The sequence below is a fragment of the Lissotriton vulgaris genome, chromosome 3_1 (genome assembly GCF_964263255.1).
Source record: "Lissotriton vulgaris chromosome 3_1, aLisVul1.2, whole genome shotgun sequence".
Taxonomy (NCBI): domain Eukaryota; kingdom Metazoa; phylum Chordata; class Amphibia; order Caudata; family Salamandridae; genus Lissotriton; species Lissotriton vulgaris.
In genome coordinates this window covers 1063767187-1063779713 of record NC_141689.1, presented here as the reverse complement: position 1 = coordinate 1063779713, position 12527 = coordinate 1063767187, and the positions used below count along the sequence as shown (strand labels likewise).

The window sequence follows — 12527 nt, the reverse complement described above, 5'->3', positions numbered from 1 at the left end:
TGACGTCCTTGTCGTAGGGCCGACAGAGCTGGGATTGTGCATAGTCTGCCACTTCTGGCGACGGGAGCCACGCCGTCTAATTGGGGTGGATAATATCAGCCGGCTCAAAAGTAAGTAGTTTAGGTTGGACGGGGTCTCCAAATGGTGTTCCCTCTTTTTCTTGGCCGCCTCCTGATCATCCGACTGCTGATCGGAGGATGTATCATCAGGATCTCCGTAGAGAGTCCTGCGTGGATGAAGCCCGATCTTTTGCCAAAGAATCAGCCAGCTTCGCAAAATCATCTTTATGTGGGTTAACCCCTTGTGCCGTGCTAGGCTTAGGGGGATTGGGCGTGGCCGGAATCCATCCCTGCTGCAAGGCGTATTTATTGAGGTGTATCTTCAATGGGGCGATAGCCTTGACCAAAGCTGTATTGTCAGACTTCTGGACCCCAGCATCTAATGCTTCTAAAAGGTCCTGCTCCAAGGAACCAGCAGGTTCAGACTCCTAATAATAGTCCTATTCATACATATATTCCGCCATGATATAGCCCAGGTAAGTAATTGCGCTAGTGGTTAAGCGAACAAGAGAGGATAGATCTTCACCCAACGTCCTGGGACTGGACAGCCGGGGGGGGGGGGGTGAGGCGCTACCCCAGGCTAGCTGATATTCACAAAAAAAACTTTCTGTTATAAGTGGTGGGAGGGCTTGACAAAAAGCCTCTCTAGGCAAAGCCTATGTGACCATTTAACAGCCAACTACACTTGCTACACAGCCAGCGTAGAAGGGGGCTGAAACGGGCTAAGCACTTTTGAATTTGCAGCCTTTCCCGCTTTGAAACTGACCGATCGGGAGTTTGTGGAGGAAATGGATAAAAATGGCCGCCGCACATGCGTGGGAGCGGCCGCCTGCAAAAACAGAGAGGACTGTGCGATCGAGCGAGGCGCAGCCCTCGCCCCCTCACTCCCTCTCCACAGGAACTGCTGAAGGCATGTTGCGCTCATCAGGGGAGGCCGTCGCGCTCCCAAGCAAAGGTGAAGGAAACCAATACAACAAGCAGACAATAGCGAGATCTGAGCGGACCTGCGCCGCCCCGTCTAGAACAGCAAAAAACAATCGCGTGATGTAAAGCGGGACTTCGCTGCCGCACGTGCCCTCAAAATGAGCTGTCAAACGCTCCCCACAGTGCACCCTAGCCACGATTTCATTCCGCAATACACAGTGAAGAGAAATATAACGACATACAATGTAGCAATGAATCTAAGCATAGAACAACCATACACTACAAAAATGCAAGTAGGTAAGGTAAGAAGCACTTAACTGGCTGCGGAGCAGCAAAGAAAGAGGAAGTAGTTACCTCTGTTGGGACATTTATATGTTATACTCTATGGTTATGAGCACTGAAGGCTCATGGGATGTGTAGTTTTCTATAAGTGTTTAGTTTGACTGCTGAATAATAAAAGCAAAGAAATGAGAAGCATTATCTGAGCCTCCGGTCCTGACATAGAATCAATAGCACTTAATCATTCTTTATCAGATACGGTTAACTTTTTCCTCTGTGTACATCAATTTGGCAATTAAGTCGTATAATTATGGAACATAGATCTGTATGGTTAGAAGAGAATTTATTTTGATGATTGTTGCTCTTCTCATCAAGTTGATTTTGCCCTACAACTTTAGTTGAAGTTCCATCCATATACCATTATTTCCCTAATTAATCTGATGGGGGTCTTCAGTATGGGAGGTAATGGCAAAACTTGACACTTATTTACTGAAGATTCTCTTTGCCTCATAACAAGCATTTGTGGTAATAATTTCATATGTGCTTCCCATTAACATGATCAAAACACTAGTGGAGGCACTTTTTGAAAGTTTAGTATTTAAGAATAAATCCTGAATTGTAGACTGAGCCAAATCTATCAATCTGTTAAGAGTGTAATGTGAATGTAATCTGAAATTAATCATTGCTCCTCAGTGTCTACAATTCTTCCAGTATGTCTTATTTGATTAACCCAGAACTAGGGCAATAATATGGCAGTCAACAGAAAGGATTGATGTGGGTTTAAATGATCTATTGGTTTAGCTTACAAGTGCGTTTTTTAAAGACATTGTTGCATCCTTTGAAGAACCTGGGATTTCCCCATCTGCCATATATTTCCTAAATAATGATGTAAGGAGATCTGAATGAATGTAAATAGTTTTTATTTACTCTGGTGTGAAGCGTTAGCTTATGATAAATCTAATATCACATTTTCTGTCCTGACTTATGGGGGTTGTTAACGCATCTTGTTTCCATAAATAATTTAGATACATAGTTGTTAAATACCTCGATATTGCTCCTGAAGCCTTTTAGGCTGTATTTCCTATTGAGGCCCTGTTGGCACTTGTGTTCATCAGGTGCCAAAAATATTGATGAATGTTTTTGATTGTTCATGGCAAAGTTATAAACTAATCAATTGAAAGGGGGACTACAAAGCTAAGTGGCTTAAAATTTGGCTACTGATCCAAACACACTAAACCATTTTCTCTGTTAATTTAACTTTCAAGAGCTCATCCTGGGTCTTGAGTTATCCTTGTTCTTTGTGATGGTGTCAGCAGCCCACTATGTACTGAGATATGATCACCTCCTTTGGGAAGTCCAATCCATTTTTAATGTCTTATACCCTAGACTTTTAAAGTGTTTTGTTCTCATCTGTTCTTTTTGTCTTAAGTTAATTTGGTAGCTCCATTGGATAAAGTACCTGAATGCTTTCCATTAATTATATTGGCGTTCACCATTTTCTCATTTACTTATACAAATGTTATCCTATAGCTTTTCACATTGCTTTTGAAGGCTATTTTAGATATTTGCATGCACCCATCAAGATTACGTGCTTCTACAACACAGAAAATCAATGCATATGAGTTTTTAGGACATTGAAATGTTAACTGTCAAAGGGTAGGTCTTTAAGCAACGCTTTCAATCTCTTCCTGGCATGTAGAAAAGGCTGACCACTCTCTGAGGCTAACCCTCACCTGACACTGTTACAGAAAGGCAAGAGGCGGGACTAGGAGTGAGACTGAGGAGGAAGGAAAATATACTGAAGACAGTAAAAAAGAAAAAAATCCGCCAGGCTGAACGACAGGATGAGGAGAGAAACAAGCATTGGAAATGCAATAGGTCTCGCATTAGAAAAGTTGGAGCTATTCGTTTTGTAAATGTAATAATTTTTTTACTTTTGTTGACGTTTTGAAAGTAGTTAAATTTTTGTTTTTGTTTATAATCACAATGGCTTCTAAATGTTAAAAGTAAATAATACTTACCTAATTGTTGTAATTTATAATGGCACTAGATTAATCGTTGGTTATTTAATTTTGTGAATATTATTATTATTATTATTATTATTTTTTTTTTTTGGTAATTGTGTTACGTTTTAACATACATTGACTTACAGACAAGCTACAAGGAACTGCAGATGGCTGGGCACACGTGCCTTGTGTGGGAAGTAAAAAGCACTCATTGAGAGGGAAATGTAAATGAATATACAAAGTACATGTGGGCATTGAGGGTACATATGGATGGGCATAAAAGGTACATGTAGAAGATAATGGATGTATGAGTTGTAAGACAGACAGGAAGGTAGCTATAGAGACCAACGTTTCCTAATGTGTTGTATAATGTATATAAATCCACAACAAAGGTATTTATGAAGACTAAATCGCACGCACAGACGGCACACACGTGCAGTGTACAATCAAATAAAGCACTGTGAAAGCGGTTGTCAACAAGCCCATATTACATGTTAATGTATCTGTTTTCTGTTCCCAAAAATATTAAATTAAATATTAAGCATAAAGCTGCTAATTAAGCACTGGGAACGCGGCGGTAGCTACGTATTTTACAGGACAACTGTAGCTACATGCTTGCAGCCAGACATAAAGAAATTTAGTGGCATAAATAAAAGCAAAATCAATTACTTAAAATACGCTGCAACCCTTCCTAAAAATTGGTCCCAGATTTCTGACTGTATTAATGTAATGGAATAGATCAAGATATGGTTTGTGAAAAAAGGCTGCCTAAAAGGCTGCTGTAGGGTGAATTTGTATGAAAATTCGGTACATTTGAGCAAGGAAACCAGTACAGGCTAATTAACAGTAAAGAAGCCGAGCGATGAAGATTCTAATCTATCAGTCTGCGCATCTGTGTGATGCAAATCAAAGACAGCAGGATGCTAAAGTTGTTAAGGCAACAAAGGTCACCACTAAACAACATGTAACTGCCGCTGACTCTGCACACGTTTATTGTGTGGGAAGTTGCCTTTAAAATGAATATACACGCGAGTAGTAATTGTCTCACGTTTTTATGTGCATTAACTCACATACAACAAACAAGCAAGCATTGTGTGGGAAGTTGCCTTTAAAATTAATATAAAGGGAAGTACTGTTTTCCACACTTTTGTGCCATTAAACAACAGGCCCTTCCTAATTGAACGGTTCTGTCCTCCTTGTTAGGAATGCAAACACCAACCAGTAAGCAGCGCCAATGCTAGCGCCTTGGCTGTCGGGAGTGAAGCTGCGGGGTTGGGGTGACAAGAGGAATGTTCCCGAGAGGTGTGAAGATGTTTGTCAGCACAGAGAGGTAACTTCCAGCAGTGCTGGGAGACGACAGGACAGAGGCGAGCTGAAACAAGCATTGCTGTGGGGTGGGGGTGGGGGGGGGGGGGGGGGAAGAGAAATGCACTTAATATCCCCTTTGCCTAACAAAAATGAATGCGTGTGTATGTAACGTAACTAGTGCTGGTGTAAAGTGCTCTCATACATTGGAGTCTAGTTAGCGCTATATAAAATGCTGCATTAAATGTGGTAGTAAAGTGGAAAGGCGAAACAGACGCTGATGTGGGAAGTTGCCTTTAATAGTAAAATAAACGCGAGTGCTGATTGTGTTACGTTTTAAAATACATGGACTTACAGACAACAAGCTACAAGGAACTGCAGATGGCTGGGCACACGTGCATTGTGTGGGAAGTAAAAAGCACTCTGTCGCACGGCCTGGCGGCCGTGAAAGTACGGTTAAGACAGTTGTGTGTGAAACATTAAACAAGTGGGAGAGGAGAAGAGGCCTGGAGGCTAGAGCTGCCGACCTTGCAACTGGGCAATCCGGATTGAATCCCCCACTTGGCTCACGCCCTGTGACTCAAATCATCACTTAATCTCCCCGCGCCTTTCAAAAAGGCCCAATTTGTAGTGGTCAGGTTCTCCTGTAAAAGCATTCTAATGTCCTCGGGGCAACTTCGCGGTGTAGTAAATTTATTTTCTTTAAACTAAGAGACACATGGAGAATAGGAAGCTTAAAGTTTTTTGAAGAGAGAAAGTGGGCCTTTTCTTCACAAAGTGGGCCTCTCTTGATAACCACATCGATTTGACGGAGTATGTATGCAAAGCACTTGTCCTAACAACATAACAATTACAACAGCCTGCGGAGGCAGGGATTCTGAATACTTGCCTGAAAGGACTTGATGCACATAAAACACAACGACTGCAGCCCTCTCGCCATTATTAGGAGAGGAATGTGCCTGAGGGAGAGGAGGCCGTGGAATTCCATGAGAATGCGATGTGTGAAAGGGAAAGAAAGGTAAAGGGAAGAGAGAATAAAGAGGCAAAGAAAGAGATTAAAGGGGGATAGAGAGGAAAGAGAGGAAAGTGGGAAATAAAGAGACGCGGAAGAGACATAAAATAGAACGACAGAAGAAAACACAGGGCGTAGAAAGAAAGAGTGAAAATCAAAATGTAAGGGTAAAAAATTGGTTCCCTACTGCAAAAAACGCTGGAAACTAGTTGACTGACACCGATGGCGACACAAGTCTGTTACAGTACGTGGCCCAAAAAACAAGAAAAACAAGTTAAAACGAGACACAGCCTGGCGGCCGTGAAAGTGAAAGCACCGCCAGCCGGCCGTGAATAATTAGGGGAGGAGAAATGCCTGAGGCAGAGCGCACGCTGGGGGAAGCTTGTGGGAGGGAGGCTGGTGGCTTTCATGCGTGCACGCGCTTTTCTCGGGCACTGCATGAAATCGCCCGTTTAGTTAAGCCCCTATATTCTCGCAAGCTCAATGCGCAAGCGCATTGACAGGCGAGACCTAAAAACATTTAGAAAAATAGTAGCTACCGAGGATACTAACAATACCAGCAATCGAGTAATAGGCAAAGTGTAATTGTGACATAGGTTGGAGCAAGTTTGAATGGTTTATTTAGCCCTAATTTAGGAAGTGAACCTGTGGAGAAACAAGAAGGAAAAAAAACACAATCTTATTTTGCAAAAAAATATAGTGTAAAGAATGACCCACAAAATTCTAGATATGGAAGTCAAATTTAGAAGGTTAAAAATGAGTCTAACCTACAAATGTTCCTAAAATTTATAAGGTATCTGTGGCCCTATTTCATTAATGAAACTACATAACCTGCAGTGTTACAGAAACTCTGGAGGCAATATGTTTCCATGGCAGAGAGCATTTATTTAAGAGACTCAGTCAGCAGGAACTAGGCTCGTCCCAAATGCACTGCTCCGGGGCATGCAGCATTTCAGGCATGCAGCATTTCAGGAGGAAGAATCCTCTTGACCACAAACATGAGAGAGACCCAATTTAGACGCCGGACGAGGCTGTAGATAAGTAAAACCCTACATTTCTAAAGATACTACTGGTTAAGTGCCTGATTTCCCCCCTACTTCCCTATATTTGCATAAGTTTCTCCCAGTTGTATGGGCATATGTATAAGAATTATGTCAGCCTAATTTTACATTTCCTGATCTGTCCTCCTTACTTTGCCACTTCTTTCCCCATCTCCAGCTTTTGCTGTAAATTGAGAGGAAGACACCTGTGAGCAGTAGATCATTTTTCTAGGTGACATATGTTGTCAAGTTGAAAGCTCCTTTCTTCTCTAAACATTGGTCGAGCTTCATGCGTTTTATTCTTTTTAAAGATCTTTAAAGAATCACTTAAGTTCAGATGGGCATGTTTATAGACTGTATCAGACCTGGCCCACTCAAAGATTTTCAAATAAGATGACATTGGTTTATTGATATCAGTATATTTAATGCACAAGAGAAGTGTCTACCTGAAATTTTTCAGGATTACCAGCTTGTTCAATCTTATTGTTTCTCATCGAGTGTTTTAGGTCTATAATTTTAGTGATTGGCAAAATTGCTAGAGAAGTCTCCTACTGTCAATGTTGAAGGTAATTTGCTGTCTGAAGTAGAAGTACTCCACTTGCATCGGTTGAGTGCCATTTAGGGTAAGTGCTCTTCATGGAACTATTCTGTATTGGAATGGTGCCTGTAGATTTCATCTCTCCACCACCAAGACCTCACCAGTGACAAATATGCAAAGTTAGAATACTAATGTATCAAGTTGCAGAAAAGAGCATTCGTTTTTATACAGTTTCCCCAAACCCACCTTTTTTTTGCCGTCTCTTAAAAAAAAAAAAAAAAAAGTTCAGTTTTACTGGTGTTACCAAAGAAAAAGGAAACTTGGAAAAAGACTGTATCCAATATCTTCCTACATCCTAACTAAGGCTCCCTGTTTTTACAGATCAATAAATACAGAATACAATGTTTTCTGTTTGCATTTATTTTTGAAAGTGGATAGATACAGAAAATTGTGCTTCCTCTAAGGTACTCTCCGTGCTGTCGTTAATAAATTGTAGCCCAATAGCTGAGCAGATGGACAGCATGAGAAATAAAAAAACAGGATGAATTTCTTTAAATAATGGCATATGTCATTATACATTTGCGTTATAATGCTGATATTTAGTGGATGTATGGTTACGTAATATTTGGCAGCTTAAATAGCTAAATCATAACAGACCTCAAAGTATAAGGGTGTATCAGTTAAATAAATATGGACATGTACAGTTTTATGACTTCATTTATACACAACATAAATATGGATAAATACAGATAAAATGTCCAAAAAATAAATATGGATAAATACAGACGGAAATGTTACCAAGATAAATACCATAAAACCGGGAGCCCTAATCTTAACCTATGACCATTAGAGGATTATTGGCCACAACAGGAGTGTAATCAAAAGAAACACATAAATGCAACACAGATAATGCTACCATACAGAGCAATAGGCTGTCATTAGTTCGACAAACTGACAACGTTCATTAAATCAAACAATAAAACAAAATTGGAACAGAAAATGTAAAGCAAATAATTCAGCAGACCATATTATATAAGTATGGTCCTCATTTCAGTCCAAACATAAACTTGACCAGGGCGTCATCAGGACAAATGTGTCTCAAAAACAGAAATTTGTATTACTTTTTTGAACTCCATTCAAAACCATGCAGAATTTGACCAAAAAGCATACATCCGGTAACCCAGGGAAAAAAGAAGCTCTGAGGTGTGTTGTGGAATTCTTTGTGGGACCTAGTGTAGGAACTACCAGGAGAAGGAATCGGATGCTTTTTCAAACTCCTCTGATGCAATATTTGAGTCCCTAGAGGGGTAGAAAAACATTTTGATCCCACCCATTAGTTATTGTGTTATTTAAGATAATTTTCGCCTCTGTTTAATAACTCAATGGGCATATAGTGAAGTTATGCGCTTCATGAATCGCTCCTATTGTGGTCTTGCGGAACTCATCATGACATGTTTTTATCGGGAGAGCCACATGGAAACATTGCTCCTAGTGCGCTCATCAAAATACTGCGGTTCTTTTATGGTCTCTGCATTCTTAAAGTTAGAGCTATTGGCATTGCTCATGACATTATTATTAATTTTTTTTAAAAACCTAAATAAATGGCGTTGTCATTTACAATGCCAATAGCAGGGCAGGAGAGCAAGCACAAGCAACGGGGGGGGGGGCAGGACAGCAAGCACAAGCAACTAGGGGGGGGCAGCAAGCACGAGCAACGAGGGGGGCAGGACAGCAAGCACAAGCAACGAGGGGGCAGGACAGCGAGCACAAGCAATGAGGGGAGGCGAGGGGGGGGCAGGGTGGGTTGTATTATGCAGTTTTCCAAGAAATGTTTCTGTGATGCTGCACGATGGAATCTTCAGGCTTACACTAAGACTGACAGCATAATGGCTGTACACTGTTTCTGGGTGGACCTCTCAGTGCATATACTATAGTAGATTGTATAGTATGCATTGCTATAAGTTGTTCTGCTGCTGCTCCTGAGTGGACCCCATTGAGCATGCACCAGTCCTATGACACTCTTCTGCTCTGCCCATGCTTCTCCTGAGCACATACTACAGTAGATGTAAGATTCAGCTTCCCATGACCAGCACTATTTACCTCTGGGCACTTCCTACGTCGCATATTCAATGTGGTTTAAACTGTGTTATACGGACAACTTCAAAGATGGTAGGTATGTGCGTGCATGACTAAGTGTATTCTCACACTTTCCTCTTACGCCCGTGCACATGCACAGCTATACGCACGATGCAACAGGGACTGAGCAATTTTTGGCACATGCACAGCTATACGCACGATGCAACAGGGACTGAGCAATTTGTGGCAGCTGCGCACAACCCAAAAACTCTTCCTATATAAGCCACATCACACTCTCGCAATCAATCTATAAACTACACTGGCAAACTTCAGCGCCTCTGTTACTACTTTTTGTTCAATTAATGCCCGTATGTGGCAAAAAAAAATAGACCACAGTTCTGGTCCTCACTATTGACAGTGAAACACTAAACATATAGCCCATGTCACAGGCACACACTGTCACACCGAAAGCAAACTCATGTAGAAGTGAGATACCCATTGGCAAACACCCATTGGTTGCTTATTAAGGATATGAAGTGCTCTATAAATTAATTGATATTACAGTGCGACACCATCAGTGCAGTCACATGTCTAAATGTTGCTGGGGTGTACTGGGCCTCCAGTGACTCTTGACATTACTGACAGCGGTGAGGTGGCCAGAATCTCTTTGGATATACAGGGCTCATGCAGGGTCTAACCTTTACTTTAGAGCAATGTCCAGACTCTCCTGATAAACGCGGGCCTGTGCCAGCTCCACACATTGCAGCAGTGAGATGCAAGGATGCTCCGGGGTTGAATGGGGTCTTTGCGGGGTCTATTGAAGACATAACTGCAGTGAGGTGCCCAGACTCTTATTGTGATGACTCCAGTGAGACACTTCTGAAATGTATGTCTATATAAAATGTGACTTTAGGGACATACCTGTATGCCCCCAGAATGTACTGTGTCTGTGCTGGCTTTAAGCTACGTGTTTCTGCAATGAGTTGTCCAGAGTCTCGCGGCAAATGTGAGTTCTGTACCGACCCTACACATGACAGCAGTGAGACTCTTGAACACCCCTAGGATAGAAGTCCTTGGATGCACAGGAACTTTGCGCGGTCTGTTTAACATACTACAGTGGGACACAGTCTTCTAGGAACACCGGGGTGTACATGTACTCTACATGTGACTGAGGTGAGGCACCTGGATGCTCTTGAAATGTAAATGGCGCCCGTACCCAGCACATTACTACACTGAGGTCCCTAGATTCCTCTGGACAGACTCCACACATGACAGCAGTGAGAGTCCGGGGCCCTCCCGAATGAACGAGTCAGACGTACCTTTTACCAGCTGCAGTCACGCTCGGTGCAGGCGCTGTAGCAAGGGGGGGGTAGGACAGCGAGCACAAGCAACGAGGGGGGGGCAGGGGAGCAAGCAGAAGCAACGAGGGGGCAGGACAGCAAGCAGAAGCAACGAGGGGGGCAGGACAGCAAGCACGAGCAACCAGGGGCAGGGGAGCAAGCACAAGCAATGAGGGGGCAGGACAGCAAGCACAAGCAACGAGGTGGGACAGCAAGCACAAGCAACGAGGCGGGGAGGACAGCAAGCACGAGCAACGAGGGGGGCAGGGGAGCAAGCACAAGCAACGAGAGGGCATGACAGCAAGCACAAGCACGAGGGGGGGGCAGGACAGCAAGCACAAACAACCAGGGGGCCAGGACGGCAAGCACGAGCAACAGGGGGCAGGGGAGCAAGCAAAATCAACGAGGGGGCAGGACAGCGAGCACAAGCAACGAGGGGGGGGCAGGACAGCAAGCACGAGCAACGAGGGGGCAGGACAGCAAGCACTCACCGGAGGACTCTGCAGCTTCTCGACTTCTTGCGGCGGTCGGGCAGAAATGGCGTCACAAAAGCGGCACCATTTTCGCATTCGGGGGCGTGGTATTTGCAGTTGAGTGACTGATGACGTCACAGCGAGAGAACTGCAAAAAACAGGCCCCCGAATCCGAAAAGGACGGGGCTTGAATGGAGTGATGCCCCTCTCCTCCAATGGCTGGCTTCCGTTTAGGAAGCCAGCCAATGGAGAAGAGGGGCGGGTTCAAGCCCCGTTACTAAGAAACATGAATTATCGGCTGTGCGACACTGCTGCGCAGTGTACGCTAGGCCGAGACCTAAAAAACAACACAGGAAAGCCATCCAGTCTTCTGATCCTTCTAGAGGACATGGATGTGATGGAAGGCAAGGTGCTGGGGGCTGGTATCGTATAGTCTCTAGTTTCACCCTACAGTTGGGCTAGTGGCAAAACCTGTATTATCAGATTATACTGTCTGGATCGTAGCTGCCCTATATAATAATTCATAATTGTCAAAGGCCTCTGCAATTTCTTTTGCGTTAGTGATCAGTCCAAAAATAGGATCTCTGCTAGTATACAGTACAGTGTCGTATTTTGCAGTTCAATCTGTTAACTTCCCTGTTTTGTCTCCCGGTTCTGTGTTGCAATGGCATCAGGCTACATTTGGTTGCATGAAGTAATTCTCTCTAAGGGATCTTTGTGCAATCTCGAATTGTCTAAATATCTCCATCTTTATGGGCACTATCCTGATCCAAGGGTGTGAAATGTAATCAAATAACTACTTGTCCAGGGGACAGGGCATTTCATAAATGTACTTGTCCTGTAAAAAAAATCCTCTTGTCCCTTAGGTGTCACGTAGTGCTGCGACAAATAATGACATCAATCTCTTTCTATAGGGGCTACGATAATAGCTTCTCTGATAATGCCAGGGCTCATATTATAGTGGGTTTGAATACTAGCAGTTCCTTTATTTTGCCACCTGTCCACAGATCTACATACTTGAGCTGAAGGTACTGGTAAGTAATAGTTACAGGGTTAAAATACCCTTTGGAGTCTGTGCAAACCTACTAACTTGCATGGTTTAGGGGTTTCCCATATTGAGAAAGGTTAGAACTTTACCCCTGACAAGGACAGAAGTAAAACTTCTTCCAGGGTTGGGAAAGAAGTGGTTGGAGAGAAATTGATCAAGTAAACGCTCAAAAGATCGCATGAGCAAATCTATATGTGCATATTTGCTCATGTAAAAATGCACTACACAAATATTTTCTAGGAGTACGATTTCCACGCCTTTACCTATATGTTCTTGTGAATTCATGAAGCCATAAATCTGCACTAATGCAAGGGCATATACAATGAGTGCACTTTTTTGACCTTATTCAAGATTTGGACCCCTAATTAGGTTTGGGGTTCTTTAAGACCTTTAGAATTAATGTTTCTTAGTGGGACTATTAGTCCCG

At 42.9% G+C, this 12527-nt stretch overlaps 1 protein-coding gene across 3 annotated transcripts in view; it reads left to right on the top strand.

Annotated features, from left to right (window-relative positions):
* The window catches only part of TOPORS (TOP1 binding arginine/serine rich protein, E3 ubiquitin ligase), an 84561-nt gene that overhangs the window by 46506 nt on the left and 25528 nt on the right, over nt 1–12527 (top strand). The gene's annotated exons all lie outside the window — the stretch shown is intronic.